The sequence below is a fragment of the Felis catus genome, chromosome A1, assembly GCF_018350175.1.
Source record: "Felis catus isolate Fca126 chromosome A1, F.catus_Fca126_mat1.0, whole genome shotgun sequence".
Lineage (NCBI taxonomy): Eukaryota > Metazoa > Chordata > Mammalia > Carnivora > Felidae > Felis > Felis catus.
Window position 1 is genome coordinate 78,091,655 of NC_058368.1, and position 6,847 is coordinate 78,098,501.

At 41.2% G+C, this 6,847-nt stretch overlaps 1 protein-coding gene across 2 annotated transcripts in view; it reads right to left on the bottom strand.

The window, feature by feature from the left end:
- NALF1 (NALCN channel auxiliary factor 1) overlaps positions 1-6,847 on the bottom strand; it is a 673,349-nt gene that overhangs the window by 642,657 nt on the left and 23,845 nt on the right. The gene's annotated exons all lie outside the window — the stretch shown is intronic.

Below are 6,847 nucleotides of genomic sequence, written 5' to 3' on the forward strand. Positions count from 1 at the left end.
CTCAGTCTGGAAACAACCCCAAAAATGTCCCATGCACACTAGAGGACGAGTAAATAAAGTGTTGTCTGTCCGTAAACTGGAATATGATACATCAATGACAAGGACTAAATCACAAGTGTGCACAGATAAAACCACAGCACCGGCGTATGTTGTTCAGCGAGACACACAGGTGATAAAACTAAAAAGAAATATGCCTAGGTAAGAGCTATCTCCAGTGGGAAAGGAGAAAGGGGTCATACGCTCCTCTTTCTGAGTCCTGTATAAACTCCCTCGCATCCACCAGAGGGGAGCCTGGAACCCAGACCTCTCCATCGACAGCACGTCTGATGAAAGGGAGAGACTGTTTAACAGAAGGGCCTGAACTCCAAAGAGCCAATGAGGTTCAATCTGAGGATTTTTAGAACTCCTGGGAAGAGAGAACAGTCCTCGCACAGGATATGCCAGTGGCTGGATTGCCATAGCAACTACAGGAGACAAGGACAGTGAAGCAGAGCTAGAAGTAGACAATGTGGGGCCGTGTGTTCAGACCATCATCACAACTTGTGAATCTAAACTAGACAAAACCTACATCTACATCAGACTGGTTGCTATCTGGGCCAACAAGCTGACTCTTTGCTTAGGACAATGTGATTTTTCTGTCCCTCGCAGCTAAGAGACCCGATGTCCCATAAGTTATCAAATTGTGACACCCCACAATTTCATCTTGTGGTGATTACCTCTGACTGCCTCTGACATTTGCATGTGGTACACAATTAAACAAAATCCAAATACTCTATACTTGAAATGCAGGAAGCAGAGTGGGTCTTGACCCCCCCCCCTCGGAGTTTTTCTTTTTTTCTTTTTAAATTTTTAACACCTATATTTTTTTGAGAGACAGAGAGCACGACAGCGAGCATGAGGGAGGGGCAAAGAGAGGGAGACAGGATCTGAAGCGCAGGCTCAGCGCTATGAACAACAGAACCCAGCTCGGGACTCAAACTCATGAGCCGCAAGATCATGACCTGAGCTAAAATCAAGAGTCCGCTGCTTAACCGACCGAGCCACCCAGGCGCCCAAAGCCCCAAAGTTTTTCCTTGTGTGTTACCTATCCTTCTGGCACTGGTTTCCACTTACTGTTACCATCCGTGCTAGTCTCAGGGCAGATGACCCACCACTGCCATCCCTTACATCCTGAAGCACAATGAACACAGCCCCACATGCTTAGCAGAAGCTTTTGACGTCACGGTTAGGTTTAAATCTGTCTTCACAGATTACTACGTTTGTGACTTGTTACAGGTTAATTAGCCCAGGTTAACTGAAATGCAACACCCTCATCTGTAAAGGCGGTATGAATGAGAGTATTCGCTCCCAAAACTGTTGTGAGGGCTAAATAAGACACTTGCGGTGACAAGCTTCCAAGTGCCTATTCTGGGCCAGTCGCTGTGCGCTCAGATGCTGGCTGCATCTCTACCAGCCTTGAGACCCTGAGCGGTTGCAGTGTCCTCGTATGTAAAACCAGGGCAATAGTGGCAACTCGGTCACACTATTGTCGCAAGGTTTAGGCAACAAGAGTGTCTACAACAGTGCTTAGCACTCAGTGACTGTCCAGCAATTATTTACTTTTGTTACCTTGAAAATGCATGGCACACAACAAATGTTAACTACTTATATTAAACAACATCACTAATATAAAGACGAAAGATTAGATATTACTACTAATTCTATAATCACTAGAGAATAACACGACACGTTATGAACAATTCTATGACAGTAAACCTGACAACTTAGGCAAAATTGGCAAATTTCTTGGAACACAAAACTTAACCCAAACTAACACAATACAGTCTGAATAGCTTCACGTTAAAGACATTTAATTCACAATCAGAAAATTTTCCACAAAGAAAATTCTGGCCCCAGATGGTTTCACTGTTGAATTCTACCAAACGCTTAAGAAAAGAATAATACTGATATACAAAATATTTTTCAGAGAATACAGAAGGAACCCTGTGCCCTCGTTTTATAAAGCTACCGTAACTGTTACCAAAACCGAACAATGATATTACAAGCAAAACAAAACAGAACTGCAGACGATGAGCCCTCATGAACATTAACAAACATTAGAAAATCAAATCAAGCAAAAATCCACAGTTCAATCCATGATAACCATGTGGTTTTATCCCTGCAATGCAAGGTTCACTTGACAACTGAAAATCAATAAATAATTCAACATATAAACAAAATGAAGGATAAAAATAGAAATGTTACAATAAATTCAGAAAAAGCATTTGACAAAATTCAACATCAATTCATGATAAAAAAAATTCTCAGCAAACTAAGAGATAAGGGAACCTCTTCATTCTGAATCAGGGTATGCATGCGGTGAAAGATATAAAATTCAAGATGTAAGATTCGGACAATAAAATTCAGACAGTAAAATTCAAAAGCTCCAATTACAGTAGCATAAACATATAAACTATTCAGGAATAAATTTAATACAAAGCAAGAAACCTTTGTACACTGAAAAAATATTAAACATTGTTGGGAGAGATTAAAGAAGACTGAAATAAATGGAGGTATGTACCATGTTTCTGGTATAAAAGACTCAAAATTGTTAAGATGTCAAATGCCTTCAAATGTATCTGTGGATTTGATGCAACCTCAATGAAAATTCCTCATAGGCTTTTTTTTTAAGCTTATTTATTTTGAGAGAGAGAGTGTGTGTGTGCCTGCAAGTGGGGGAAGGGCAGAGAGAGAAATAGAGGGAGAGAGAGAATCTCAAGCAGGCTGTGCTGTCAGCATAGAGCCCAACACAGGGTTCAATCCCACAAAAGGCGAGATTATGACCTGAGCCGAAATCAAGAGTCGGATGATTAACCCACTGAATCACCCAGGCACCCCTATGCCACAGGCTTTTAAAAAGATATTTAATTCTAAAACAAAAAATGAAATGGAAAGGATCTAGAATAGCCAAAACTACATTGTAAATCTGTCTGAGGGATGTATATACCTGATCTTAGACCTTACTATAAATCTATAGTAGTCAAAGAGAGTGTCGTATCAGGAAAAGGACAGAACAGAGATTTCACAGTGGAAAAGAGACTATTTTCAACAAATGGCACTGAAACAACAGAATGGAGAATGAGTAAATGGGAAAATGCATGAACAAATTGTGTCATATTCACACAACAAATGGATTCCTGCCAATAAGATGAAAGTACTGACGTGTGCATCAACATGGATGAATCTGAAAAACCACTGTACCGACCCATACGCAAGAGAGTACATACTAAATGATTCCATTTATATGAAATTCAGAAGAAGAATGAAATCAATGAATCTATAGTGCTAGAAATAAGAACAGTGGTTATCTATAGAGGGTGAAGTTTCACTAAATGGGAGAAAAATGGGAATTCCTACCAAGCCAGAAATGATTCATATCATGGAGATAGGAAGGTATTATTATATGTCAAAACTTATCAAATTTTCTATTTAAAAAATCCACATGGAAATAGTGAAATGGGAAACATGAAACAAAACTTAAATACTCCAGTAGAGCAGAAGGAAAATGAGCCCAAATAACATGACCCGGAAGCTGGGCTTCCTGAGAATAATGTGGTAGATTGGTTTAGAAAAATCCTCTCCTTGGATCTATCCCAAAATATTTTTGTTTCTAAAAAGGAACATCCAGAGAAGTGAGCTTGATATTTGGTGTCATTTTTCCCATCAGAAAACTGCTCATTCAATTCTGAAACTGAGACACCTAAGCCACAATGACAGCTGAGAGGCTAAAAAGTTGATCAGGTCTTTGCACAGGATTGAAAAGATAAAAATTAGACACAATATAGGACAAGGATCGTCATGAGACCCCCCCCCTAGGGAGATATGGTTTTTGTTTTTTGTTGTTTTTTTTTTTTTTTATTTCTAGGATGAATCCCACTGAAGTCTTTTAGGAGTCAGGCAGTAAATTCAAATGAGCTCAAGCCTGCCCATTTGTGACCAGCTCCTACATCAGAAAGAAATCCTTGGTCACCAGCCAGAGTCCTGAGCGGGGCGAACAGCAGTGGGTGTCCACTGGGGCCATGTCACCCCTGTACCAACCCCAGCTTCTGGATCCCAGGATGGTGCTGCAGAGGCCAACATCACTGTTTTTCTGCCTTGCAATGCCGTCTTCTCGTTTCTCCTGCATTCGCTTCAATCATTGCAAGGGTGTAGAATATTCTTTGGTCTCTCACAGAAGCCTCTTTTGTTTTGTTTTCAATACTTTTTTTTTTTAAATATATAAAGAGGTTGCTTCCACAGCAGTTTTATCGATAGGGCTGATTTTCTAAACTGCATTATAGCTGAAGTATTTGCTGCAGTTTTTGCTACGCGAGAAAATGAACATCAAAATTCTGGGAACTCTCCACATCACTTCATACTAGTTCACATGCTCTGCACATCACTTGAGAAACGGAGGAATTTGAGGGTATGCGACCAGATATAATTCTTAATGCCAGGCCCTGCAAACTTTCCATTTATATCTGTCACTTCCTGTATAAGGCCTGTCATTTCTCTAAAATTTTAGTGACATATTGTAACGCCAACTCACAACTCTGCATTCCTGTTTCTGGCACCGTGTTTCCTGCAAATGTTTCTAGGTTCTGATAACACCAGGAGTTCAGAACTATGCTTGAGAGCCAACCCCTCAGCAGCCAGCCAGCCTTGAGGGTCTCCCGAGTCCTCAGGGAAAAGGGCTTTTGTGACACGATGCGCGTGCAGGGCCCACAAACATCCTGCCCGATGGCGAGACAACTCCAATCTCTTGATAAAAGTTTTCATTCTCAAAGCCTGTTTACACTTCAGTTTCCACCTTTTCCTATCACCACGTGGTTTTTTAGCCTTTCTCTAGTAAACTCACACACAGGGCTCCAGGGCCTGTCTCCTCGCCTGAAACACCAAGTCTTAGAATGTACCATTCATCAAAGTTCCAGCTAAGACATCAGACTGTTCACAGTGTCCTGACTTGGAGGTGGTGTGTTAAGGATCATCACAGGCCCAGCCTCACGTGTCTCATCTTCTGGTCACCTCACACGCAAGTATTTAACAGGTATGGTGAGAGTCCATTTGCTTTTGTTTTTGAGAGAGAGAGAGAGAGAACTCATGAGCAGGGCAGAGGGGCAGATGAAGAGAGACAGACAGAGAGAGAGAATCCTAAGAAGGATCTGAGCTCAGCACAGAGCCTGCTATAGGGCTTGATCCCATGACCCTGGGGTCATGACCTGAGCCAAGATCAAGAGTCGGATGCTCCACCAACTGGGCCACGCAGGTCCCCCCAATTTAATTCTAAGGGACGGTTTAATCTAACACATATTTGCTATTTCATCTTAGCACAAAAACCCTACGTGAAAAGGTATGTCACTGAAGACTCCTAGATACTTCAAGAATGGAAAACTTTAGCTCTGAGCACCTCTTCCATAGCTTTGAAAATATAAGTTGTCTCTAGGATTTCTCTGAAAACCTTCATCTTTTCCATTGAATTCTGGTAAGAAACTGTTTTCCTGCTCTGCTTCCCTATGTCCATGCCTTGGCTGCATTTCTGTTCGGCCTATCCAGGTCCCAATCAACATGGCCTTTCCACAACCATACTCTGGATATTGTACATTTCTGAATGAGTAAAAGTTTACAGGGAGGGTTCTATGAAGCAGTGGACAGCCCCCACCATCTCCCTGGCTCTTTCCTTCCGCTGTGTCTCCATACTGAAATCTTCCACCTACCCTCTGTTCTAGGTTAAAAACCCTGAGCAGTGAGTGTGTCTCTTTCAGGTGCCTGCCCCACCTTGTTGGTGATCCTTCTAGCTGTCTTTGAAGAAAATGCTATTCACAGATACTTACTAAGCACGAAATATGCAAGTCTGGCTTGGTGGGCACTATGAAGCATTCCCTTAGGAATTTTGAGTCTAGTTAGGAACATGCTCAATTCTTAACCTTTCCCCAGTGTCCCCAGCCCAGTGCTTATGTTATTGGCTATGCTGGTGACTGTCTTAGATGCTCTAATTATTTCAATGGTACCTTCTCCAGTATCCCAGATGCCTAAATTCCTCCTAGCCAGCCCTGTCCATGAGCTCAGAATACAGTGACCAACTGGAGACCTCACACTACTTTATCAGCAGCAATTCATTTGTTCTTTGGTGTTTGTAGTTCACAAGGAAGAAGCAGAATTGTGGTGGCTTGTTCTACTGCAGATTCATGCTTCTGAAATTTAAGTTTGCCTTTCTACCATTTTGTAATCCTTTCATTCATCCTGATTCACTTCCAACTCTCAAAGCAGTTGTTCTGTATTGTAATTTTTCTAATTAATCTCTTATTCTTCCAACTCCAAATTTTAGCAGAGGGACCACACTTGATACAGAACCGCAAAATAAGCAGTAATAGTCCCAGCCACAAGACTACTCTCCCTTCTTGAATTTTCACTGCTCTCATACCATCTTCGAATATCACCCTCTCCTGCCAGAGTGCTCTTAACAGGGAGTACAAATGGTCTCCCCCAAGCACTGTGGATGGTTGTGTAAACTTAAAGAACCTTTCCAGAGACCAGCTTATCAATACATATCAAAATGTAAAATGAGCACATGTGATTCAAAAATGGTCTTTTCCACGGACCTGTCTGAAAAAAAATATTGCTACAAAACAAAAATGTTATGTTCAAGGATGTCCGTTAGAATTTTTAACATAACAGCAAACATTAAAGGGGTGGGGAAGCATGATCTAATAAGCCGTATAAAAAAAGGCTGGCCAAATAAATTATGATTTGTACATACGTAGCAGAATCAATTTTTCAGAAAAAAGAATCAATCTGGATCAATTTACTGATGTGATTTCAAGTGTTACAG